The sequence below is a fragment of the Lissotriton helveticus genome, chromosome 1_2, assembly GCF_964261635.1.
Source record: "Lissotriton helveticus chromosome 1_2, aLisHel1.1, whole genome shotgun sequence".
In the NCBI taxonomy this organism is placed as follows: domain Eukaryota; kingdom Metazoa; phylum Chordata; class Amphibia; order Caudata; family Salamandridae; genus Lissotriton; species Lissotriton helveticus.
In genome coordinates, this window is record NC_136058.1 from 432837714 (window position 1) to 432865593 (window position 27880).

General features: G+C 50.2%; 1 protein-coding gene across 4 annotated transcripts in view; it reads left to right on the plus strand.

The window, feature by feature from the left end:
- The first annotated feature begins 67 nt into the window (after positions 1–67).
- Positions 68–27880, plus strand: part of LOC144807654 (uncharacterized) — a 77061-nt gene continuing 49248 nt past the window's right edge. For 2 of the 4 annotated variants that reach the window (XM_078673277.1, XM_078673279.1), the window contains exons 1-2: positions 68–127; positions 20393–20499. The gene's annotated coding sequence lies outside the window, so the exon portion shown is untranslated. Of the gene's footprint in view, positions 128–3124; positions 3183–20392; positions 20500–27880 lie in introns of those variants that run through there. The other 2 variants (XM_078673276.1, XM_078673278.1) reach the window with 1 other exon arrangement.

Below are 27880 nucleotides of genomic sequence, written 5' to 3' on the forward strand. Positions count from 1 at the left end.
ATGCGCGGCGCGACCAGTGTGCAACCATGACAACTGCCCGCCAGGGTCTGCGCATGCGCAAAGGGACCGGTATAGTACCTCTGACCCTAGGGTTTGCTGCAGACAGAGCAGGATCCCGGGGGCAGGGGTGAGTGCAGCGTCATCACTGTTTGTGTTTATGATTTCACGAGCACCAGAGAGAGGTGAACCAGACCCAGGCTGAGGGGGGGCACTGGACACCGGGGGGGGGGGGGGGGGAGCGGGGAAGTATTCCATGGGGCCCCCTGGGGGGGGGGGGAGGGGCAGGAGGTGAAGGATTCTATGGGGCCCCCTGGGGGGAGGTGAAGGATTCTATGGGGCCCCCGGGGGGAGGGGCATAGGTGAAGGATTCTAAGGGGCCCCCTGTGGAGGGAGGGACAGGAGGTGAAGGGTTCTATGGGACCCCCGGGGAAGGGGCAGGAGGTGAAGGATTCTATGGGGCCCTGGGGAGGAGGTGCAGGAGGTGAAGGATTGTATGGGGCCCCCTGGGAGGGAGGGGCAGGAGGTGAAGGGTTCTATGGGGCCCTGGGGAGGAGGTGCTGGAGGTGAAGGATTCTATGGGGCCCCCTGGGGGGAGGCGCAGGAGCTGAAGGATTCTAAGGGGCCCCCTGTGGAGGGAGGGACAGGAGGTGAAGGGTTCTATGGGTCCCCTGGGGGGGGGGGGGCAGGAGGTGAAGGATTCTATGGGGCCCCCGGGGAAGGGGCAGGAGGTGAAGGATTCTATGGGGCCCTGGGGAGGAGGTGCAGGAGGTGAAGGATTGTATGGGGCCCCCTGGGAGGGAGGGGCAGGAGGTGAAGGGTTCTATGGGGCCCCCTGGGGGGGAGGGGCAGGAGGTGAAGGATTCTGTGGGGCCCCCGGGGAAGGGGCAGGAGGTGAAGGATTCTATGGGGCCCCCTGGGGGGAGGCGCAGGAGGTGAAGGATTCTATGGGGCACCCTGGGGGGAGGTGAAGGATTCTATGGGGCCCCCGGGGGAGGGGCAGGTGGTGAAGGATTCTATGGGGCCCCCTGGGGGGAGGTGAAGGATTCTATGGGGCCCCCGGGGGAGGGGCAGGAGAATCCTATGGGGCCCCCTGGGGGGAGGCGCAGGAGGTGAAGGATTCTATGGGGCCCCCTGGGAGGGAGGGGCAGGAGGTATAGTACCTCTGACCCTAGGGTTTGCTGCAGACAGAGCAGGATCCCGGGGGCAGGGGTGAGTGCAGCGTCATCACTGTTTGTGTTTATGATTTCACGAGCACCAGAGAGAGGTGAACCAGACCCAGGCTGAGGGGGGGCACTGGACACCGGGGGGGGGGAGCGGGGAAGTATTCCATGGGGCCCCCTGGGGGGGGGCGGGGGGAGGGGCAGGAGGTGAAGGATTCTATGGGGCCCCCGGGGGGGAGGGGCAGAGGTGAAGGATTCTAAGGGGCCCCCTGTGGAGGGAGGGACAGGAGGTGAAGGGTTCTATGGGGCCCCCGGGGAAGGGGCAGGAGGTGAAGGGTTCTATGGGGCCCTGGGGAGGAGGTGCAGGAGGTGAAGGATTCTATGGGGCCCCCTGGGAGGGAGGGGCAGGAGGTGAAGGGTTCTATTGGGCCCCCTGGGGGGGAGGGGCAGGAGGTGAAGGATTCTATGGGGCCCCCTGGGGAGAGGTGAAGGATTCTATGGGGCCCCCGGGGGAGGGGCAGGAGGTGAAGGATTCTTTGGGGCCCCCTGGGGGGAGGTGAAGGATTCTATGGGGCCCCCGGGGGAGGGGCAGGAGGTGAAGGATTCTATGGGGCCCCCTGGGGGGAGGTGCAGGAGGTGAAGGATTCTATGGGGCCCCCTGGGAGGGAGGGGCAGGAGGTGAAGGGTTCTATGGGGCCCCTGGGGGGGGGGAGGGGCAGGAGGTGAAGGATTCTATGGGTCCCCCGGGGGAGGGGCAGGAGGTGAAGGATTCTATGGGGCCCTGGGGAGGAGGTGCAGGAGGTGAAGGATTCTATGGGGCCCCCTGAGGGGGGGGGGCAGGAGGTGAAGGGTTCTATGGGGCCCCCTGGGGGGGGGAGGGGCAGGAGGGGAAGGGTTCTATGGGGCCCCCTGGGGGGGAGGGGCAGGAGGTGAAGGATTCTATGGGGCCCCTGGGGGAGGGGCAGGAGGTGAAGGGTTCTATGGGGCCCTGGGGAGGAGGTGCAGGAGGTGAAGGATTCTATGGGGCCCCCTGGGGGGGAGGGGCAGGAGGTGAAGGGTTCTATGGGGCCCCTGGGGGGGGGGGGGGCAGGAGGTGAAGGATTCTATGGGGCCCCTGGGGGAGGGGCAGGAGGTGAAGGGTTCTATGGGGCCCTGTGGAGGAGGTGCAGGAGGTGAAGGATTCTATGGGGCCCCCTGTGGAGGGAGGGACAGGAGGTGAAGGGTTCTATGGGTCCCCTGGGGGGGGGGCAGGAGGTGAAGGATTCTATGGGGCCCCCGGGGAAGGGGCAGGAGGTGAAGGGTTCTATGGGGCCCTGGGGAGGAGGTGCAGGAGGTGAAGGATTGTATGGGGCCCCCTGGGAGGGAGGGGCAGGAGGTGAAGGATTCTATGGGGCCCCCTGGGGGGAGGTGCAGGAGATGAAGGATTCTAAGGGGCCCCCTGTGGAGGGAGGGACAGGAGGTGAAGGGTTCTATGGGTCCCCTGGGGGGGGGGCAGGAGGTGAAGGATTCTATGGGGCCCCCGGGGAAGGGGCAGGAGGTGAAGGGTTCTATGGGGCCCTGGGGAGGAGGTGCAGGAGGTGAAGGATTGTATGGGGCCCCCTGGGAGGGAGGGGCAGGAGGTGAAGGGTTCTATGGGGCCCCCTGGGGGGGGGGGCAGGAGGTGAAGGATTCTGTGGGGCCCCCGGGGGAGGGGCAGGAGGTGAAGGATTCTATGGGGCCCCCTGGGGGGAGGCGCAGGAGGTGAAGGATTCTATGGGGCCCCCTGGGGGAGGTGAAGGATTCTATGGGGCCCCCAGGGGAGGGGCAGGAGGTGAAGGATTCTATGGGGCCCCCTGGGGGGAGGTGAAGGATTCTATGGGGCCCCCGGGGGAGGGGCAGGAGGTGAAGGATTCTATGGGGCCCCCTGGGGGGAGGCGCAGGAGGTGAAGGATTCTATGGGGCCCCCTGGGAGGGAGGGGCAGGAGGTATAGTACCTCTGACCCTAGGGTTTGCTGCAGACAGAGCAGGATCCCGGGGGCAGGGGTGAGTGCAGCATCATCACTGTTTGTGTTTATGATTTTACGAGCACCAGAGAGAGGTGAACCAGACCCAGGCTGAGGGGGGGCACTGGACACCGGGGGGGGAGCGGGGAAGTATTCCATGGGGCCCCCTGGCGGGGGGGGGGGGGGAGGGGCAGGAGGTGAAGGATTCTATGGGGCCCCCGGGGGGGAGGGGCAGAGGTGAAGGATCTAAGGGGCCCCCTGTGGAGGGAGGGACAGGAGGTGAAGGGTTCTATGGGGCCCCCGGGGAAGGGGCAGGAGGTGAAGGGTTCTATGGGGCCCTGGGGAGGAGGTGCAGGAGGTGAAGGATTCTATGGGGCCCCCTGGGGGGGAGGGGCAGGAGGTGAAGGATTCTATGGGGCCCCCTGGGGAGAGGTGAAGGATTCTATGGGGCCCCCGGGGGAGGGGCAGGAGGTGAAGGATTCTTTGGGGCCCCCTGGGGGGAGGTGAAGGATTCTATGGGGCCCCCGGGGGAGGGGCAGGAGGTGAAGGATTCTATGGGGCCCCCTGGGGGGAGGCGCAGGAGGTGAAGGATTCTATGGGGCCCCCTGGGAGGGAGGGGCAGGAGGTGAAGGGTTCTATGGGGCCCCTGGGGGGGAGGGGCAGGAGGTGAAGGATTCTATGGGTCCCCCGGGGGAGGGGCAGGAGGTGAAGGATTCTATGGGGCCCTGGGGAGGAGGTGCAGGAGGTGAAGGATTCTATGGGGCCCCCTGGGGGGGAGGGGCAGGAGGTGAAGGGTTCTATGGGGCCCCCTGGGGGGGGGAGGGGCAGGAGGGGAAGGGTTCTATGGGGCCCCCTGGGGGGGAGGGGCAGGAGGTGAAGGATTCTATGGGGCCCCTGGGGGAGGGGCAGGAGGTGAAGGGTTCTATGGGGCCCTGGGGAGGAGGTGCAGGAGGTGAAGGATTCTATGGGGCCCCCTGGGGGGGAGGGGCAGGAGGTGAAGGGTTCTATGGGGCCCCCGGGGGGGCAGAGGTGAAGGATTCTAAGGGGCCCCCTGTGGAGGGAGGGACAGGAGGTGAAGGGTTCTATGGGTCCCCTGGGGGGGGGCAGGAGGTGAAGGATTCTATGGGGCCCCCGGGGAAGGGGCAGGAGGTGAAGGGTTCTATGGGGCCCTGGGGAGGAGGTTAAGGATTGTATGGGGCCCCCTGGGAGGGAGGGGCAGGAGGTGAAGGGTTCTATGGGGCCCCCTGGGGGGGAGGGGCAGGAGGTGAAGGATTCTGTGGGGCCCCCGGGGGAGGGGCAGGAGGTGAAGGATTCTATGGGGCCCCCTGGGGGGAGGCGCAGGAGGTGAAGGATTCTATGGGGCCCCCGGGGGAGGGGCAGGAGGTGAAGGATTCTATGGGGCCCCCTGGGGGGAGGTGAAGGATTCTATGGGGCCCCCGGGGGAGGGGCAGGAGGTGAAGGATTCTATGGGGCCCCCTGGGGGGAGGCGCAGGAGGTGAAGGATTCTATGGGGCCCCCTGGGAGGGAGGGGCAGGAGGTGAAGGGTTCTATGGGGCTCCCTGGGGGGGAGGGGCAGGAGGTGAAGGATTCTATGGGCCCCCGGGGGAGGGGCAGCAGGTGAAGGATTCTATGGGGCCCCCTGGGGGGAGGCGCAGGAGGTGAAGGATTTTATGGGGCCCCCTGGGAGGGAGGGGCAGGAGCTGAAGGGTTCTATGGGCCCCTGGGGTGGAGGAGCTGGAGGTGAAGGATTCTATGGGGCCCCCGGGGGGGGCAGAATGTGAAGGATTCTATGGGGCCCCCTGGGGGGAGGGGCAGGAGGTGAAGGGTTCTATGGGGCCCCCCTGGGGTGGGGGGGGGCAGGAGGTGTCACAGAGATGAAATAGAGGATGGCCTAGTGCCTGCAGGGAGCCTTGTCATGACTCTACTGGTCCGACGGCGTTCGGCATATTCCCTAAGTGCATTGGCTGGGGAAGTGCTGAGGGTGCGGAAGGGGGGGGCGATTAAATGCCCTTAATACTTGGCTATAGACAATGGAGCGCGGGACGACCGTGAATAGGCCAATGTCTTAAACTGTAACCACCAAAATACATGACTATATCATCGTTTTGTTGGTCTCGAAATGCACACCTGTGTTACGGTAATATGTAAAATCTTAAATAAAGTACAAAAATAATAATATATACTGACAGAAGACACATTGTTTTCTGTCTCTATATTTCTGCAAATATCAATAAAAACTGAAAGGGGGAGCCTTAGTAGTAATGAACATCACAAAATTATCTCCACATTAAAATACTCAATATTTTACAACTGTCTTTATTATATATATTCCATTTTCCACAATTCATTGGTCTAAAAGGTTTTAAAGAATAGGGCAATCTAGATGATATCTCTACTTCACACTAGGTAATATTTTTGCAGAGAAAAGTGAGACATTTGTACTCTTGCAGGTACCGTTCATTTGCTATCTGCAGCTCCGACGTGACATTATACTATATTTGCCCAGCATTGAAGAGGTTCCCACCTTTAGTTTACCAGATGCCAAAATTACTATTTTACAATTACCCCAGAGCGGCAGAATAGCTGCAATAAACAAGGTTGTCATCGTATATATCCCAGACACGTTTAATAAGCTGTGGGTAGCCTGTGAGGGGGATCTGGGCCCCTGGAAGATGTTCTCTTTCACGCGGAGGATAGCTAGAGAAGGTGCGCCTTCACCCGGGTATTGTATAATACCATTCAAATTACTTATTTTCATAGAGCTCCTTTATCCCACCACAGCTGTGGTGAACACAGCATAGCCCTGGCTCATCCTGACCCAGATTTCAAATAGAGGGAGGAGATTTATTCCTCAAGACTTGCTTGTGATGAATTATCCATCCTTTCTGGAAGGTTTGGTAAATATGTGCAGAACAGATTGAGGAAGCCTGGTCCCTCTAAGTCCTAAAATGGCGCTGCAAATATCCTAGAGGATGAAGGGGCACAGAGTGGAGAAGGTCCAACAGAGATTGGCATTGGCCTTGGACAGACTGGGCAACAATCAGCATTTTATGAACAAAGCTGGTGGCCATGCAGGGTTTTTATGTCAAGAGTAGGCAAAGGCCATTATTGCCTAAAGCTAAAAGACCTCTAATGTTGATTCTGCTACTCAGAAGTGGTAGAAGTGGTACTTTACTTATGGAAATATTTTAGCTCTGATGAAAAGTGCGGGAAAGCCCCCTTTCAAAATACATTGGAAGTGCTTGGAGCCTGTAAGTGCTGCTCATGTAAAGCAGTGGGTGGGAGTACATGCAGCCTGGAAGACTCTTTTGGGCTGTCTGGGTGTACATAAGTCATAGATCACAGAGGGCTTAGAACACTGGTTTTCTAAGTGTGCAAATACATATGTGTTTCCAGAAAATCATAAAGAGTGAAGCACTGTTATTAGTAACAGCTGATTGCTGGTTCAGGTTGTTGTTCATTACCACATGCTCCAGCATGAAGTAGCAGAAGATTCCAACTAAAAACAGTATCCTAATTGTTATTATTTTCTAACCATATATTTATGGATTCTATTAAGACATTTTTCAAACACATCGGGAAGGTTATACCGTACTGACTTAAAATAAGTATTATTGTTGCTTGATGAACCCAATATCCTTATAGGTGAATCTGTTTTTATACAGTTATTTAACTCAAAATGCATATGATTGGCGTATAATAATGGTTAGAGATATCAGTCTGTCTCCCCCTGAATATGCGCTGTGGACCTCCAGGAGTCCACGGACCACAGTTAAGAACCACTGATCTACAAGAATAACTTCTTACCAAATTCAGTATTCTAGCTACCTTTAGAGCAGCCTACCTTTCTGGGTTATGTGTATTTATTTTGGTTCAGCATAAATGTGCTTTCATGTAGAATCTGAGGCTTAAAACTAAGAGGTAAGTAAGTCTCTGTGGATGAACCCAGTGTCGGTCAGCGATGACTGGCCTAGAACAAACCGTAAGCACCATGAGCTCCAAAGATTAACAAGGGATTGAGTTGCACACTGGTTCTGGCAAGACTGTCCTAGCCATTTCCAATGCATGATGCTACATGTAAGAAAACACATCTTTTACTCACTGTAGAGTGCTTACTTGCATGACAAGTTGTAGCTGAGGGCTCGGTCACCTTTGATGTTTCATACTTTGTTTTCTTCAGAAGGGCAGGTCTTAGTGAGGGGCTGGTCATGTGCTGCTGCGGGCATGTACTGTACTAGTGAGTGAATCTCCTTCTTTCCCCTTTGGTCAGAGGTGGTCCTGGGCAAAAGTAATACAAGTGAGTAGTATTGTTCCGTGGCATACCCACAGCATGGGTAACCTCATATACACTATGTTTATCCTACAATGTCTGTGCACAAAGCAAACTAATTAAAGCAAACGTTTCTAAAACAGGCTTCTCCAACTGGTAGCTTGTGAACTACTGATAGCTCTCCAACTAGATAGATATAGCTCTCTTATGTGCATCCCAGCCTACTAATTTGGAACGTTTTGCTTTGTTGAATTATTATCTACAGACCAAATGAGTGTGTTCAAGACAAAAAAGTGTTTTCAGAACTCAAGTTAATGTTTGGAGACCAAAATGTCTGATTGTCCAAAATATATGTAACACTGATATCTGAGTGATAAATCATACACTATTACTGATATTACTACCTTGGTGCTAGGGGCAGGGCCAGCTACGAATGTCATATTAACCGTATGGAGGCATTCCAATCTGAAAAGGCTTTTTTATTTTACTGCTCGCAGTCCTGCCGAATGTACTGAAGTGATCACTGTGAGTAATCTAGCATGGGGTGGCCACTAATGTGATCTTGTCTGATGTGGTCACTATTACAGCACAAATAATATTAGTAGCTCACAAGGTTGGCGGTCTCTGCTCTAATTAGCCTACACCAGATGCTAGCGCGCGCGCTGGCGCCTCTGACACCTGTGTGCTGTGCGCTCGGCCCGGGCCACAGCAGACTTCACTTGGCAGCAGGCTCAGTATGTAACAGTTAAAGATCCGAGGTGCTCTGCTCTCAGTGCCACAATGTTACATTTGATCTGCTCTGCGACCCGGAGATCCGGGCGGGGCCTGCCCGATGCCGGGCTGCCGCAGTTAAGTTATGTGTGGCAACTTGGCCGTGGCGCTGTTTGGGGACGCAACTTCACATCCTGCTGACAGGGTGCGCGCCAGGAGTTAACTTTGTAATGAAATTGGAGGTGGAGGCTGGCTGCTCAATGGTCATCGGGCAGCACCGGACTCATGGGGCTCGGCTGCCTTGCCACACTGCTGATCACACCTGCTCCACGGCCGGGACAGAATTATTTTATGGCTCCCGGCGAATACTTAACAATGGATAGAAACGCACGGGTGTAAGTAATATCCCATACTTTCATGGTAGCTGAGAATGCATGACATCGGTGGGTGCAACTGAACGGAACAAGAATAGAGCTCCCAGAGTGCACCGTTTCATTACATGAATCCCCAGAACTGAAAATTTGAAGCCCGATACCTTGGCAGGCCAAGCACCCGGCCACCCTATCCCTACATGTAGGTGCTACATTCATCCAGGTGTCACCAGCTCACATTTGAAATGCCAGAGACAGTGAAATCTGCCCATGTTTCCAATGGTGGATTCATTGACTGGATGACTGCTCCACATGGTGTGAAGTGGCTGCCTGCAGTCAGTTTAACGCCCTTCCCTTGCAGTCCTGCCAAGTACCACGCATCACGCTTAGCATTTACATCTGGGGCTGCATTCACCTGACATGGCGTCAAGTGACTGCAACAATATACATTGTGTCAATTTGCCGGGCGTAGTGACTGGAAGTAGTCACTCGTCAGGTGGGCCACGGCGCAAAAAAGGGGCAGTTATGTTTCTTTGGTTTGCTTGCATGCACTGCTCACATTGCTGCCTGTGCCGCCCGTTAATTGGTGCCTGTAGCGACTGGACCGAAGGGACATCCCACAAGCTTCATTACAAAGAGACAGGCGGAGACTCGTCGTAGCCGTGGCCCGCTCAGGTCTGAATTACTTTTTAGGTTTTGCTGGCAATGCGTACGAAGTACGCATGCGCTAGCAAAATCCTTATGTTTCTCTGTTTGGGTCGGGTATCCCGCCCCCTCCTCCCATTGGCTAGCTCCATAAATGGAGGCTAGCCATTGGGAGCCGGATCTGTCCGTCAAAGGTCGGACCAGATTCGGGGGCGTTCCCGCTATTTTTTCCCTCTCCGCCCCTCTGTGCGCTCATCTCGGCGGTGGGCGTGTTCTTTTTTTTTTTTGGTTGTCAGGGCGTGTTCTCTCATTCCGCCGAAGATGGCGCCGGGGGCCCGTCGACTTCTCTTTGCTCCACGAAGTCCAGGTCAGTGCTCTGCATTTTTATTTGATATCCCGCCCCCCTCCCGCTGCCCGTGTGTGCCCCGTTCCCGCCCCTCCCCCCCGTGTTTCCGGCCGTAAATGCTTCCGCTGCCCGTGGCCAGGTCCCGCTGTATGCACTCGTCACTCCTCTACCCGTTTTTGTTGCTTTTTACCGCTGCCTCGGCTCCCGTTCCCGCCCCCTACCACTGCCTCGCTCTCCGTGTCTCCCCGGCCCCGTTCCCGCCCCCCTACCGCTGCCTCGGCTCCCGTTCCCGCCCCCCTACCGCTGCCTCGCTCTCTTTGTCTCCCCGGCCCCGATCCCGCCCCCCTACCGCTGCCTCGGCTCCCGTTCCCGCCCCCCTACCGCTGCCTCGCTCTCTTTGTCTCCCCGGCCCGATCCCGCCCCCCTACCGCTGCCTCGGCTCCCGTTCCCGCCCCCCTACCGCTGCCTCGCTCTCTGTGTCTCCCCGGCCCCGTTCCCGCACCCCTACCGTCTTAATAATATTAATGTGAATAACGTGATTTACATACTGCGCTACAAAGCACTTCTACAGTTTCCAAGCACTGTACGTAGTTACACATTTAATAATACTTTAAATCCACAATATTAGTAGGCACCCTTTGAAACTTTGGAAGCGCTCGAAGGTAGACAGGGGACAGCCCGTTTCCGTAATTGCAAGTTGAAGGAAGTTTAGATGTTTTTTTTATATATTGACGAAATCCGGGTAAGCTCTTTCACTATATATCACGCGTTTCATGTAATAACACACACACCACGTTTGACAACACGTCTAGGTAAACACTCAGAAGTTGTATTTTTGTTGTTGTTTTGGTGCCTTCACCAGCAAGAGTACTTTCTTTTGTTCACGTTGCGCTGTTTTCTAGTAGAGTGTGCCAGGCTCCGGGTGGCACAGAGCCTGCCAGCGTTGGAGTCCTGGGTCTAGAACGTGCCCCGTAAAGCGCTGCCCACCTTAAAGAGTGTGACTGCCCTTGCGCTACATACCGCGTTTAAGAATGTTGTAACCGTGTGTGCCCCTCTTGCATACGCCATATTTAACTATTTGTGGCCAGGTACACAACTCTCACACTCCTCTTCTGGAGTTCTCTAAATATGTTACTCTCCTCATAGGCAGTGTCTGGCTGCGGGCGCCGCCAGGGTGCGCAACTCTGGAAGTTATCTGGTGTGCACTGGGGGAGGGGTGTTTAGTGTGCACTGGTGGAGTGCACCGTCCTCAAATTGTGGCGGAGTGCGAGCGTGTCTGTCTAACAGTGCCCTCCTCGGGGTGTGATAAACTGTACTGAGAGGGTATAGTGAGAGGCCGTACTGAAAGGGTGTACTGAGGAGAGGGTGTACTGAGAGGACGTTCTGAGAGGGTTTACTGAGAGGTTGTGAGAGGTTGTAGTGAGAGGGTGTACTGAGGGTGTAGTAAGAGGCCCTACTGAGAAGGCGTCCTGGGTGTGTGTACTGAGGAGAGGGTGTACTGAGAGGACGCACTGAGAGTGTGTACTGAGAAGGTGTACTGAGAGGGTGTACCCACTTCCGGTTCTGGACTCCTCTGGAAGAGGGCTCTACTTTCCTGGTCTTCTGGTGTGTGCTGCGACAGGCTGTGCTCTCTCCTCAGAACATTCTAAATCATTCTGGAAGGTTTATCCTGCTTGTTTGTTCTGGGTGTGTATGCGGGGCATTCCACTGTAGTAGAGCCGTAAGGTGTGCTGGAAGTAGGGTCTGCCCAGGGGCAGCAGTGCCTTGAAACGCTACTTGTGTGTTGAGGTGCTGTGTTTATGGTATGTGTTGGTTTATGGGACTTTTGCTGCTGGAATTTACTTGGTCATAAGAGATCTCATGTGCATTTCGACTCGTAGGATTGGCCAACGCTTTTTTTAAATTATTTTTTTGTCATCATATATAATTAAATATGCTTTAAATTCAATGCCAATGCTTGTAGTTTGTAAAATGTGCTGTTGGGGGTTCTGCGTGTAGGATCACATGCTGGCTGCAAAGGCAAAACCGTTGCATTGTAAATGCTTGTTGAAAATTGCATTTAAATGTTCAACCTGACTGAGCCTGTAGCTCTGCTCAGTGGCTGCTCTCGTCAGACTGGTGCCACAGAGGGCCGAGCTCTGCCATTTAAATGGCAGTGGATAATTGAAAATATAATTTATTTTACAACCCTGACTGAGCCTGTATAGCTCGCTGCTCTTGATCTCCTAAGGCCCGTAAAGAAATCCAAAACGTAATGATTTAAAACAGAAAACCCAAATGTAAGCCATTATCAATATAATTTACATCTAGTTTTCCAGAGGGGGCACAGCAGAAAGAGTCACACTGGAGCCGACATGTTCAAGCCCTGGTATGATCATGTGAGGTGGAGCCCGGTGGGTGGTTCTGCCCCAGGTCTCTGTTGCTAGCACGTCTTTCTCACTTTCTCGTATAATTCATGCTCAGCTGTGTTTGGATGGGGGCCTCGCTTCTACTAGGCTGTCACTTATGTACACTGATGTTAGTTGCTCCTTTAAATGCTGTGTGAGCTGATTTTCTGGTCTGTCCTACCAATTTTAGGTATATTATACTGACAGCCAGAGTTATGTTTTTTCTTAATTTCATATTTTCAGGTTCACTGTTTTCTAAAATGTTCTCAGTTCCTGTAGCACAGTATCGATTCACAATAGATGTTTTGTCAGGCTAAGCATAGGCCCTCTGCAAACTTCCTCATGGAGTGTCTGAATTCTGATGAATGATGGCGATGTAATTGTTTTCTGCTGTAGAGTCATCTTAGAAAGAGATTGTAGGTCAGTGACCCTCCATTACAGGGATATTGCTTTAGTTTCAAGAGATTTTAGAGATTCCCATTGCTCAAAAGTTTGTTCATTTTTGCTATTTAGCTCTTTTCTAAGCACTTCATTGCTTGGTTTTCCTTGTGAGAAAGTGTCGCTCTAAATGCCATATATTTGGCACTTCTTACAGTTTCCGGTTGCCCAAATGGGTGTAATTTCGGATATTTATATGTTCACTTTGTCTTGATTGCTTGATTTTTCTAGTGAGGAGACTGTCACTCACAGGACCTTAAACACACAATGAGGGGTGGAGAGCACAAAACAACACATATAACAAAACAGAAAAACTAATCTGTGTAGAAAAACTGCCCTCACTCACATACCGAAGTATGTGTCATGCTTCATCATTGGGCCTGCTTACAAAACGCCCTGGTGTAGCCACACTCAGGGCGGAGCATAAGGGAGGGGGTAAAATAATAAATCAAACGCAACAAAACGTAAGACCACAAAACTCAACAATTAATACACGTAACATACAAAGCGATAAAATAGTGCATATCACCAAGTGACTGGAACTACTGATGCGACAAAAAGTGCAGTTAATAAGGATGTGATTTAAAACTGGTTTGAGGATACCAACCCAAACTTTATTCCAAGGTTCCCCCACCAGGATTAAAAAAGAAGGATGGGTAGTGTCTAGAAGAGAAGATGAGGTTTCTCAAGACACCCCTCCAGGTACTGCTAGTGTCAACATGTTTCGACCGACTTACTGTGCCTGAAAAGGTCACCCCGGTCTTCTTCAGGACTGATGTCGCTCCCAGTACCACCTCTGGCCCCACCGTACTTCGGTCGGTATGCCACAAAACACGAGCCGGTCTAACTAGATCCTGGCCCCTCTCGTCACGTGTGGAAAGTACTCCCAATATTATAGTGCTGTCTGTATTTCAAAGGCTATCCTGTCCCCTGAAAGCGTCACATACGGCCCAGGTGAGAATTTACCAGGATGGGGGCCCATCTGGAGCATTTAAAATAAACCCGTAGCAGACAGGAACCAAGAGACAATAATGTGGTGAGGGCCATATGGATAATGCATGAGGAATAGTATTCGTCCCAGCCCCCCCATATTTCACCTCTCACTCACTCGATTTACTACACATACTCACAGTGAACAGGAGGAGAGCCGGGGGTCTGTTGGGTCTATAAATATTATTATTTATCTTTTTGACTACCCTGGTTTGTCCTTAGTGGGTTGTTGGGTTAGACTTACTCCCGGAGACTAGTATCGTTGGAATAGCGGTCGCGGACGTGAGGAGCTTCGTTATAGAACTACATCTCCCAGCACCCCTACGTCCGTTCGTCTTGTGCGTCATGACGCCCCACATCTGGTTGGTCGATCACGTGGGCCGTACGTGACGCTTTCAGGGGGCAGGATAGCCTTTGAAATACAGACAGCACGGATCTATTGCTGTCTTCACGGTGATCCGGAAAACAGGCAGAGGAGACAGGGCAAGCCTACGGAACAGTAAGGAGGCGGAAAGGGAGGTGGGCACTTGGAGGCAATGACAGGCACATGAGGGCTCCTTTCTTTTTTAATACGGCTGCAATCTATATGGAGATAGCCAGTCCAATGGAGGGGCACACCCTAGACACCGATGTCGAGAGGAGAGATTCACTTGTATTTTTCCTCTCATTCTAATATAGGTTGTGCTCCTGGGATACCCTCCTGCCGGACACCAGTTTTAGTTTATATACTATATAAACTCAGTGAGTACAAAGTGGGTACAGTTCACTATGCCCGATGTACTTATCCACGACCCTAATGACACTCCATGCACAACAACTTGGTAGGGATGACGGGAGTCAGGGGGCTAGATGAGACTTACGGAGAAGAGATGTGATGATATTTGATATGTGTGTATATATGCAGTATTGTAGAAATAATAACTTTAATATTACTTTTGTACTGTTTGGGATTCCTATACCTGGGGGACTAATTCCCTACCAGGGACAGGAACCAAGAGGGTGTATTATCACACCTCTCACCACAGTGGGAACATAAACAGATGTTTTTAGACACGGTGATAGGATAAGAGATCACCTTGATGTGTAGCACGACTATACTATTTCTGTTTATTTGTGTTCCTTATTAGTTTATGTTCTCCTACAATATTGGGAGTACTTTCCACACGTGACGAGAGGGGCCAGGATCTAGTTAGACCGGCTCGTGTTTTGTGGCATACCGACCGAAGTACGGTGGGGCCAGAGGTGGTACTGGGAGCGACATCAGTCCTGAAGAAGACCGGGGTGACCTTTTCAGGCACAGTAAGTCGGTCGAAACATGTTGACACTAGCAGTACCTGAGGGGTGTCTTGAGAAACCTCATCTTCTCTTCTAGACACTACCCATCCTTCTTTTTTAATCCTGGTGGGGGAACCTTGGAATAAAGTTTGGGTTGGTATCCTCAAACCAGTTTTAAATCACATCCTCATTAACTGCACTTTTTGTCGCATCACTAGTTCCAGTCACTTGGTGATATGCCCTATTTTATCGCTTTGTATGTTACGTGTATTAAGTATTGAGTTTTGTGGTCTTACGTTTTGTTGCGTTTGATTTTTTATTTTACCCCCTCCATTATGCTCCGCCCTGAGTGTGGCTACACCAGGGCGTTTTGTAAGCAGGCCCAATGATGAAGCATGTCACATACTTCGGTATGTGAGTGAGGGCAGTTTTTCTAAACAGATGAGTTTTTCTGTTTTGTTATATGTGTTGTTTTGTGCTCTCCACCCCTCATTGTGTGTTTAAATGAGATTTAATGGGGGTTCGGGGTGGTAGAGTGAATTTCCAGACCCTCTCCCCTTCTACGTGTAAAGTGACTCATAGGACCTTGTCAATCACACCCAGGGAGTCTGAACCCTCGGTGGCTATGCTGTCTCTGCTCTGGCACCCCTGTGCGGCCCTCGCACCCGTTCTACCCGCCCTGGGACCGGTCTCTGGGAACCGGGCAGGCCACACGTCCGCCTGCAGGGGCCAGTGCTACCAGATTTACTAGGCATTCTCTAGCCCAAAACCAACCAAAAAGTAGCCCAAAGTAGCCCAATATTGCTACTTTAAGTAAGATGGGGGCAGGGACAGCGTCAAGCAGGGGGTGAATGCATTGGAATTGATGTTGCAGCAGGCTGCCAAGTAAATATTTGTCTAATACAGTGCATTAACATACTAATTTGCTGGAGCGCTGTATACATATTTATAATCTGGCAACTAGCACACACCAAAATTTTACTGCACAACAGGGAAAAATATAGCCCAGATACTGAGAAAATTCACTGATATCCGTTTACGGATAGTGATGTTGGACTACGCAGGTTCAGATACTGAGACACCACACATATCGAACTGCGCATGCTCCAATACTGATGTTAGACTACAGACGCTCAGATACCGCTAAACAGATACAAGCTAGTGATGTTGGACTGTGCACGCTCAGATACAAAGATGCCCAGGTCAACTAGGAATGCTCAGAGATGCAGGTCTAGCGCCCGAACTGCGCACGCTCAGTCATTGTTCATAGTGAACTCCGAGCTGCGCATGCTCAGGGGAATGGGTAATGCTACCGGCGGCAGAGCGCCAAGAAATCTGTCCCAACGCAGGCAGGTGCTGCAAAGTTGACGATGACAAACGCAGAGGTGGATATTAAGCATTGTATCAAACAAAGCAGAGATAAGTAGATGGCTTCCAGGTGCTGAGAGCGAGATGGCAGGGCCTGGAAATGACTGATGACGTCTGTATAAGTGTGGATGGGGGTAACACGGGGAATGTGCATGGTCATCATGTATATGCATAGAAGTGTGGTGGGTGGGGGCAGAGACTGCCCCGCCCTGCTCACCCCTCCAGGCTGACACCCCTCCCATGATATTGTGGTCAAGGAGGCCCCCCTTGTAGGCAGCTGGGAGGGACTAGAGTATAGTTTCTTTTGCAATCAAAATTAAGCTATGAAGACGAGGGAAACATCTAAATATCATAAATGACACCCATCGGAGCAACAAGAAACCCTAAGACGTTAACTGCTGCAAAGCACCAGAAATGGAAAGGCTCAGGCCTAGTGCCCTCGTACCCTGGAGTGGCATGGGAGGAGCCCCATGGAACTGACTGGTGATTGCTTGCCTATGGCGCAATAACAGGAGGACTCCAAACAGCAGAAAGCCTTCATTTAGAGGTGGCAGGTAATGGGACACCCCCGGAAACTGATGGCTTTATAATCTCTGTACCTCTCAGCGCCTCCTCCCGCCCGCTCCACCCAGTCCCGCCCCTCCTCATTCAGAGGTTGGGTATCTCTGTGTGTTCGATGCTGAATGTGCAGTAGCTCCACCGTCATAGAAACCTTGCGGGAGGGGTGTGGGGCGTCAGCTGCTGCATTACATAAGAATGCAAATCAAATCTGCGATGGTTTTGCCTTCATCCAGGATGCAGAACATGGTGGTGCTGGTCATGGTAAAATGATCCATGGCTAGTGACTTTGGCACTGGGAACAAGATTCGAGTCTCGGGTGATTCTGGGTAAATCAGTTAATTTCCATGTGCCCAGCAAAAAAATGAATGTGTCCTTGTAATGTAACTGGCCGAGTTTAAGCCATTTAAACATCTGCAAAAGAAAGCATGGCCTGGGAGAAAAGTCCCAGTGTGTTTGGAACACTGGCTGAATAGCATCAACTATATAAGGCCCTGCCTGAAACCTTTTTCGCTCTGGGTGTCTCCTGAAAAAGCCAACCAGATCTCCACCGTGAGCGCCCTGGTACAGTAGTTTGGGGGACATTGAAACATTTCAATAAAAGTACACATGTCTTTTAATGGGTGGAGCCTAAGTTGGGCACTATACTAAACAAACCATTACTATAATTTGCCACATTCCGGACATTCCAAACCTTGCCACCCTGTGTCACCACACTCTCGGCAGTTCACCCTGGTTTGCAATTGGAAACCCAATTGCCTTTGAAAGTAGACGATCACACTTTCTTTTCCTCATCATATTTCTCCTTCATTTTGTACTACCTACAAAAAAGCCCTCTGTTCTACTTCCTCTCCCTGTTGCTCCTAACCACATTAGGTCGTTAAAGCTACCATGAATGCAAGTCAGAAGCAGTTTCACGTCCTTCAAGCAGTTTAAAAACTCACCCATCTAGCACTTTGCGGAGTGATGTGATAACTCTATAATCTTGCTGAATATAATCTTTCCAATCACTGTGGCAACTCCTCGCCTCTCTAGTGTATTTTTTCGGAACTCTATTAAACCTCACAAACCGCTCATTACTTAAAGTGCCTTTGTGATGTTGTCCACACTACTATTCTAAGGTCCTTCATATCTTGCAAAATCAGTTGCAGACCATTGTCGTTTGAAAGGCAATTTGGAAAACATTCCTCAAAGAACACCTCCCTAAAGAATGTAATCACTTTCTGTCCATACAACATCCGTATCACCTGTGTTATTCGTTTCCCCGCTCGCTACAGGTTACCTGGGCCAGCAAACTGTTGACAGAGTTAGCTTCCCTTCCCAGACACATATTCAATTGTAAAACTGTACTCCGGCATCTTGGAAACCGGTCTGGCAGTGTGGACAGTAGCATCTCAACCTCCACTTGGAGAAAGGATAATTACTAGAGGCTTTTGGTCTCTTCTTAGTATAAGCTGAGCGCCCCACACTTTATTCCGAATATGTTCCGTAGTCCATGCACACCGTTGTAACTCCCTTTCTGTCATTGCCTGTCTTCTCTTGGAGATAGATATGCAGTGTGTGGTTTACAAATACAACAGTCCACTCTTCATTGCCTTATGTTTGTGATACCCTAACTCCGACACTATACAAACAAGCATCTGTTGTAATTACTCGTTTTTCCTATGCAGAAAGGGCAAAGTGTTGGTGCACCAGCAATGTGAGCTTTTATGACTTCGACATCTTTCTGTTGTTCAGTTGTCCATTCAAACTGTGTCTTTTCTTAATAGCTCTCCTAATGGTTTCTTGACAATTAGATACAAATTGCTATTTCACTCGCATAGCCAGGCAAACTAAGAAGTTCTCCTTGGTATCTGGTGCTAGGGCTTTGAAAAGAAATGAAGTAATTATTTATAAAGCACCACTGTTGCCTGAGGGGATCTATGTGATGCTTTCTGTAGAGGAGACAAATGAAAAGACTACAGTGCCAAGCAGAGAAACCTGTCCCAAAAAGAGATAATTGATTACATGTTTCCAGGCCTTTTCTGAAAGCATAAAGGCATGTACAGGCATTAAGTGAGAAAGGTATGGAGGTCCATCTTTTTGCTGTACAGTAGATAAAACTTCTTCCGCCCCAATTAACTTTTTTGAATTTGGAAACCATGACATTGCATGCTGATGAGGAACGACAAGGAAAGGGTAGAAGGCTATTGTCCTGTACGACTATATTAGTCCCATGCTTATGTGATACAACACACCAAATAAATATAGACGAAATCACTTCTATATTTTCAGAAGGACATGTCCAGCCGGACAGGGGTCTTCCAGGTTTACTTAATAAACACAATTCTCCAAAGAATAAAATGTCAAGAATACCTTCCACAATGCCCCTGTGTGGTGCACAAGCCTGTGCCCGACACTAACGGGGTGAACACAAGTGAAAATAGTAGAAAGGTTCAAGGCAAAACAAACGTTTTTCTGTTTACATATAAATTTGCACAGAAAATATCAAGCTGCACCATTACATAAAATCAAACAATCAGATTTGTATCGGGTGCATAAGCAAGTCGACGGCGTTTCGGTTTCATCAAGAAATCATGAAACCGAAACGCCGTCGACTTGCTTATGCACCCGATACAAATCTGATTGTTTGATTTTATGTAATGGTGCAGCTTGATATTTTCTGTGCAAATTTATATGTAAACAGAAAAACGTTTGTTTTGCCTTGAACCTTTCTACTATTTTCACTTGTGTTCACCCCGTTAGTGTCGGGCACAGGCTTGTGCACCACACAGGGGCATTGTGGAAGGTATTCTTGACATTTTATTCTTTGGAGAATTGTGTTTATTAAGTAAACCTGGAAGACCCCTGTCCGGCTGGACATGTCCTTCTGAAAATATAGAAGTGATTTCGTCTATATTTATTTGGTGTGTTGTATCACATAAGCATGGGACTACTGTTGTTTCCATAAAACTGTTCCCCTAGGTCCCTGTTTGACTTGATTGGGGTCCCTTGTTGTTTAAAACTGTACGACTATATTAAGCACAACAATGATCCTCTCAAAACTAGAGCAAAGACAATTTACAGCTGATCTTAAATGTATTAATTGCAAAGGAGCACTCCTCAGGACACACTGAAACAATGCAAACCATTAATCCTTGTACGTGACACCAGAAACAAGAAAGAGAATGAAATGAACAAAACAACTGATCCTAAATATTAAGGATTCTTCAAAGCAAGCAGTCATTTTCGACGGCTTCCAGAAACAAGCCAATGGCTGAAGCGTGTAGATCCATAACATCTTCCTTTTCATTTGCATGATGGTTTTCCACGCCAGACCTAAACATTTTTAATTAGTTTGTTGTTCATATCAAAAAGCTACATTGAAGGCATAAGTGCAGTCTCATCGTCATGGGGTGACTTTAAGTAGACTAGTAGGAAAATGTAGGTATCCCAGAAAAGTACATTAAATATTGCAAGACAATCTAAATATCACTCTTGTTGGTATTTTCTCCATTAAGCAGCACTTCATGATGTTTGTCCCTGGTTTACCGCTTTTCATGTAGATTTATTTGCTTCCATAATTGCTCATATTGTTTGTTGTTATATTTGGAATATTTTTTGAGTAAACTTAAATGAGGATTGTGTAAAAATAAAAGTAAGGCTCGTATAAGGGGACGTCTTAATCCGTGTTGTGTACATTGTCGTAGGATAAACTGTATTTTGCGGAGGAGCTATAATCGATAATAATCCAGTTTATTAACCCTTTGATGTGTGCAAAGAATTTCCAATCTTTCTTCCACATAGGTTACTTCTGTTGAAGAAACAGGTATTTTATATAGATTCTTTCAAATGATTTGTATTTAATTTGTCTTATGAAACACTTATTCTACTTTTCTGTCAATCTAACAGGTCACAAAACAGCAGTCCTACAGGAAACCGATAAACAAATTTGTGTATCTTTCAGAAGTTTGGACACCTTCTTGTTGTGATCCAAGAAGCTTCTTCCCAGGCGCCAGGTAATGAAAACTAATTTGCTGCATTTTAAGGTAAAAAATATGAACTAAAACTTGGAAACCTTAACCCATTACAGATTGCCCATCAATGTGATTACTGTAAAGAGGAATTCAAGAGCAAATATTACTTGTGTACTCCCGGTCTTACACCAGCTAGGCAATCAATATCCACCCGTTGGACTTGGCCCTTCTGGCAGGTTCACCCCTGAACTTTTTGCATTGCACTCTGAGATAATTATAGCGATTTCTGGTCTTTGCGCACTTTAGCACTGTGGTGCAGTGTAAAGTGTGTGTGTGAGATTGGCATGGGGAATGTGTATGTCCATGTTAGTTCCTGATGTGTGGGGAGTGCAGGCTCGAGTTTGGTATGTGCGAACTCGTGAGATTGAATGCTGCGCGATGATGTGTGCGACATTCATGTTTCTAGTGTGGAAGTGCCACTTCTAGAAGTTGGCCTGTCTGTGCAATGACTGTCTGGCTTGTGATTGGCTGGAGCTGGCTGGTGCGCCTGGCTCCAGGAGTCAGGATGGGTCTGCCCCGGTGGTGAATGGGAGATCTGCATGTTGATGGCTGGGGAGGAGTGCACCTGGGACCTGAATTGGGCTGGGCTTTCCCCACACAATGCTGGTTCCGCCCCCTGTGGTGAGTCTTATGTCCCTGACCCATCCTGTGAATAGGCAGAGGGGCTGAGAAAAACAAAGTGCTCAGGAACCAGTTGTATCTGGTTCGCCCCTTGCCTGCACCTTTAGACAAAGGAATTATGTGTATAAAAAGAGACTGTGACCTCTTGTAAAATGTTCTTGTCTCCTGACTTGAATCTACCAGGGGCTTGCTGCTGCTGGGGCCCAGGGGAAGGCTTGCCTCCCTGGGCCCTGCCCAGCCCCTGGAAGCTTGGAGGACTCTTCTACTTTCTACTTACCCGTTTTCCCTTCGATAGCTGGCAGATTACTTGCCTTCCCCTTCAGTGTGTGGCCGATTCACGGGCCGTCATCTGCGGGGACTGACAGGGATAGGGTAGCGGCCATCTTAGTGAGGGCTCGCATTGCACGTCGCACAGTCGACGGCATAAAAACTTACGTTCATGGCTCCGCGCAGCGGACGCGCATTGCGGGCGCGCCGATCGTGAGCCGGAGTCAAGCCAGAGTCCTTCCCGTCTGCGCCCGTCCGCGAACGACCGGGGCGCAGGGCAGGACTCCATGGCCCCACCCTTCAAACTGAAATAGACGCCCTAGGCAGCTGCAGCCACCGATTTTACTATTCCAAAGCAGATCTTCTTATACTCAATGAAAAGCAGACTCAAACCTGCTTTCATACTATAGATCCTGATTACATACCCTCCTATTGTAGACTATGCAACCAAGCACTTCCCATAATAAACAAAATACCAAGAAAGGTAGCTAACCTGAAGATGATATTGCTAAACTGTAGGTCTTTGAGTAAACATAAAATGGAAATCCACGATCTATTGATAAATAAAGATCTGGATGCCATGTTTCTTACTGAGACATGGCTAGAAGAATCATCCTCCCCTGATATTCTAGAAGCAATACCTCCCAGTTATAGTCTTCTGAGAATTGACAGACAAAAACAACGGGGAGGAGGACTTGCACTTATCTATAAAGCAGAGCTAGAATGTACTTTAATAAAATCAACTATAACTAATAGTGAATGTGGCTTATTTACAATAAAAATAGAACCAACAAATACGATCAATGGCCTACTTATTTACCGGCCCCCGGGAGCCGCGGCACCTTTTTGCAGCCAACTCATTGAATTAGTTACCCAGCTAGCAGTTAGACACAAAAATCTAATCATTTTAGGCGACCTAAATCTTCATTTTGAAGATATTCACTCCAGCGAAGCACAACTTTTAGCTGCTGCACTTAACTCTGTAGATATAAAACTTCTCTCCACAATCCCCACACACCAGCAGGGACATCTTTTAGATCCCATTTTTGCAAATTGGGAGTGCATTAAGATCTTACCCCCGATCCCTCTGATCTGGTCTGATCACAGCATTGTGCCATTTGAGATACTAAGAGAACCTACAGGAACTATACCTATAAAACATCCTCCTTATAAACGCCGCAATTGGAAAAAATTTACACCTGAACTCTTTAAGAGCATGTTAGCCGAGCAACCTGCAACAATAGGTAACTCCTTACAGGAAGTTTGGGACAACTACGAATTATGGATGGTAAAAGCATTAGACAAGATTGCTCCTTGGACAACCAAACCGCCAGTAAGACAATCCAAAACCGCTCCATGGTTTTCGGAGAAGCTTAGAACAGCAAAGGCCCAATGTAAATCTACGGAGCGTAGATGGAGGAAAAGCTATGCACCTGAACTTAAAGAAAGCTACAGAATTGAATTAAAAAAATATCAAAACCTGGTTAGAGCGGAGAAAAATAACCACTATAAAAACAGAATTGGGGAAGCAGATAATCCCACGAGAGAGTTGTTTAGCATCTACAGAGAGCTTACTATTCCATCACGGCTAGATGCTCAAGACACATACTCTGCTGAGATATGTGATCAAATCGCTAACTTCTTTGCAGAAAAAGTGGAAAGAATCCATGCCACTTTTATAAACAACACAACTCCCGTAAATATCAATGTGGATACTAGAGTTACCCGAATACACAAATCCCCACTTACCAGTTTCATTATCCCTGACAAACAGGATCTATTGCAAATCATTAATGACATACAGTCCGGCTCCCCCACCGATGCCTGTCCACCGGATCGGTGCAAGGGAGTTATGGAAAGCACATTAATTGATCACATTAGTCATATGATCACTTTATCCTTCCAGGAGTGCTATGTTCCAGAAATATGGAAAACTGCCCAAGTTATGCCATTAAAAAAGAAACCTAACATTCATATTTCTCAGTTCCAAAATCTACGCCCAATTTCACTTCTCCCTTTCTGTGCCAAAATCATAGAAAAAGTGGAGAATAAACAACTTATGGAGTTTTTAGAGAAAGAAGCTCTCCTTCATCCTTCCCAGTCAGGATTTAGATCAGGCTACTCAACTGAGTCAGCAGTTCTATATTCGACTGATTGTATTCGGAAGATGGTGGACGAGGGCGAGACAGCGGCGTTGGTCCTATTGGACCTTAGTGCAGCATTTGATACCGTGCTGCACTCAACGCTGCTGTCTCGTCTCTCGGATATAGGAGTAATGGGCCCAGCACTCGCGTGGCTACACTCCTTTCTGACCGATAGAACTTTCCAGCTACACTGCCCACCCTTCAGATCATCTCCTCGGAAGGTGAGCCATGGGGTCCCACAGGGCTCTAGCTTGAGCCCCACTTTATTTAACATCTATATGGAACCCCTGGCACACATTGTAGAGGATTTTGGGGTGGGCATTGTCAGCTACGCTGACGACACCCAGTTGGTGTTCAAGCTAACCCCTGACCGAAGAGAATATGCCACCAATTTCTCAGACTGTATGTCGGCGGTAGCGGCCTGGATGAACAACAACTGTCTCCGTCTGAATGGAGATAAGACAGAAGTACTGGTGGTGGGGAGAGACGTCTCTGCGTGGTCTCATGCATGGTGGCCTAGTGAACTGGGTAATCTGCCTACTCCCGCAGAGACGGTTAGAAATCTAGGTGTTCTGCTGGACTCCGACCTCTCCGGTAAGACCCAAGTCAACAAGATAACGGGAAAATGTTTTGGTATACTAAAAACTCTTCGAAAGGTGTTGGATCTTCTTCCCAACGAAGCCAGGAAAACCATCGTCCATGCTTTAATAACTCCCCATTTGGACTATGGGAATGCCCTCCTGATTGGACTCAGCCAGAAGGGCCTTCATCAATTACAATGTGTGCAGAACACAGCCGCCCGACTGGTGCTCGGTCTCCCAAGAAGAACATCTGCTAGAGCGGCCTTATCCAAACTCCACTGGCTCCCTGTCAAGGAGAGGATTAAGTTTAAGACCCTTTGCTATGCCCACCGCATCGCTCAGGACAAAGGCCCTGAATACTTAAAAAATCTCCTTACCATACATCGTCCGACTAGGAACCTAAGATCATCGGGCATGATGTTATTTAAACTCCCCCGAATTACAAGAGCTAAAATGGGAGGAAAATCCTTTCGATACCTAGCCTCCAAATATTGGAATGCACTCCCGCTCTACCTGCGGATGGAGCCATCCGAAATGAGATTTAGGACAAAACTAAAAACTTATCTGTTCCCTAGCAAGTAATCCCTCTCTGAGCTCCATTGTCACTACTCCTCTGGTTCTGTATTGTATTAGAAGTTAGCGCGGGGACACACAGTTTTGTGCAGCCAGGCGCTTTATAAATGTTTTATTATTATTATTATTATTCCTGACAGAGGGGGCTTTGCTGATGGTGGGGCCCAGGAGGGACCGCTATGGGGGCTGTCTCCTTGCTGGAGTACCCTGTATGCTGGGCCCTGCTTTGCCTCCCTGACCTCCAGGACCTGTTTCTTTGCTGTTGCCCTTGCCCCAGGACTTGATGCTGCCTGAGGGCGCCCTGGGAGCACGGGGCTCCTTTACCCTGTGGCTGTGTGCGAGGGAATCCCGAGCGCAGGGATTTGCCCTGTGGCCCCTTCGTCACAGGTGCCCGCCCTGCATTATGCTCGTTAGGGTATTTTATATTTACGGGTGCCCACCCCATTCACATGGCGGGGCGGGACTTCCGCTTGCTTCAGGAAGTCCCGCCTGCCGCCGCGCCGTGATTGGCTGCCCGTCCCGCTGCAAAGACGGGAAGAGCAGCGTGGCCAAGTCATGGCCTCCGGTGGTCCGGGGCTCCCGTGAATTAGGGGGAGCCCCGGGGCCGCCAGCAGAACGCCACACCAGAGTTGCGGGGCTCCCATGCAGAGGAGGAAGCCCCGGTGAAGGAGAGCCCCGCAGCCTAAATCCCCGCGGAACGGAGCAGAGGAGCCCAGCGAGGATGCTGCCTCCCAGCTGACGGTGAGTGCGGGCGTCTTGGTGGGTCTGAGGGTAGAGCGGCCCCGCTTGGTAGTGGACCGCTCCCCCGTTGCTCTCCCGCATTTTGGCCGCCTAATTCCCGAGTCCCCAGAGGGGGACTCCAGCGTTGGGGGTATTGATTGATTTAGAGTCCCCCGAGAGGGACTCCAACGATTCCGGCCATGTTCTACCTCGAGCCCGAGAGGCGCCGACAACCCCGGGGGCATCATGGTATTCCGAGCCCACGGGAGGCTCCTACCTACGCCTACATGTTTGCAGGGGCATTTTGGAGGGTAGAGCGGCCCTGGTTGGCAGCGGCCCGCTCCCCCTCAGTTAGTAGTATTTGTTTCGAGCCCCCGAGGCTCCAGAGGGGGCCCGTGTTCTGCCCCTGAGGGCCCCAGTTGTTTTAAGAGCCTGAGGGCTCCAATTAACCTGTTTATTTCAGAGCCAGATGGCTCCAGCAGTTGGCGTAGTCCTTGTCCAGAGGGCTAGTGAGAGCCTGTCGCAGTTCTGTTTCATAGCTGCCCAGCAAGTAGAGGCAGCTGCACCGTTTAGGTTTTGCTTTTTAGGGGACTTGTTCTTTGGACTCAGGAGTGAGTCGCACTCCTTCATCCCTAACTTGGCCTTCCACAGCTGCGCAGCACTTAGTGCCAGCTCCAGCATTTAGGCCCTGTTCTTGTCCCCAGCTGCCCAGCAAGTAGTGGACAGCTGCTACGTTTAGGTTTTGGCGCAGTGGCGCCACCTGGACCTAAATGTGATTTCTGCGCTAAATGCTGATTTATGTGCTGATGCTTTGGGTATTAGGAAATGTTCTGTGTGTAGTATGTTTTGCTCACCCTGTGTTCTGGTACCTCTGAATGTGTTTTTATGCATCATGTACAAAGTTGCGTACCTACACCGCTGAATGTGTTTTCATGCATCATGTGTCTTACCTATACCTCTGAATGTGTTTTCATGTTTAGGAGGTTGTTCTTCCTAGTATAGTTATACTAGTGTGTTCATGGTTCCATGCGTGATATTTTCCTGAGGTGGTTAGGGTTGCATAGGTGGTACTTACCTTTTGCCAGTGGTTACTGGTTGCTTGCTACATTTGTTATTTGGTGCTACAGTTATGATATGCTCTATGTGCTTATTCCATTTCTACAAAGTGCTAGTTCTACCAAGTGCTTAGTTCTGACAGTGGTCCGTGTGGCCCTGTCCTGTGTACATATAATCCCTTGTAAATATTGCCCGTGCCAGTTGGCACAATGTACATCCTGTGATTCTGATTCTGATGTGTTCTGATAATACAAAGCGATACAAAAGAGAATGATGGACGGAGCGTTTGTACAAATCAAACACTCACCCCCAGTCAACTGATCTGGGTTTAATCCATCACCATTCTTTAGTTCACTCAGCCACCCCAGTTCAGACATGGCTATATGCAAATCAGTCTGACCCTGTGCCTTATGGGAACAGTCCAGCCCGAACTGCCAAGCCATGTCTTCCCTGGACCGGGAACAAGCATCCTGGGACCGGTTTCGGATTCATAATCCTCATCAGCCAGGCTATCTTGAATCCAGTGGCCAAGTGAACAAGGGACTCACGTCTGAGCATACCCTGACACACTTAGGGCGAACAATGCGATATGGGCCGCAGACAGGAAGTCAGGCGGCCGGGCGCCTGGAGCGGGGCGGGACTTCCGCTTGCTTCAGGAAGTCCCGCCCGCCACCGCGCCGCGATTGGCTGCCCGCCCCGCTGCAGAGACGGGAAGAGCAGCATGGCTGAGTCATGGCCTCCAGTGGCCCGGGGCTCCCGTGAATTAGGGAGAGCCCCGGGGCCGCAAGCAAAACGCCACACCAGAGTTGCGGGGCTCCCATGCAGAGAAGAGAGCCCTGGTAAAGGAGAGCCCCGCAGCCTAAGTCCCCGCGGAATGGAGCAGAGGAACCCAGCACTACCTAGCAATTATTTCAGTCTCCAAACTAACCGACACTAGGGAAAAATAGGAGGGGGGGTTGCAGATATAATACACCAAGACTTAAAATTCTCAGTACTTACCCCGTGGACCTACCACAAGTACGGAACCTAGTGATTAAACTAGAGTCCGATTCTGCCCCTCTAGTCTGTGTCATACTCTAGAGACCACCACAGAGCATGCCACAGTTCCTACAGTCCCTGAACGAACAGATGACATATCTCATAACAAATCATGCGAAAATACTACTCATCGGTGAGCTCAACTACTGGGCCAATGACCCAGCAGGTGGACCTCACTCAGCTGAATTAAATTGACCTACTTATGGGGCTAAACCTCAGCCAGCATATCACCTCCACTACACACATTAAAGGGCATATATTAGACCAGGTATGGTCCACAAACCTGACTATGACAAATTTAGGTGTAACTCCTTGTATCTGGTCAGATCACCATCTAATTAAATTCTCCATAAATAACCTTGC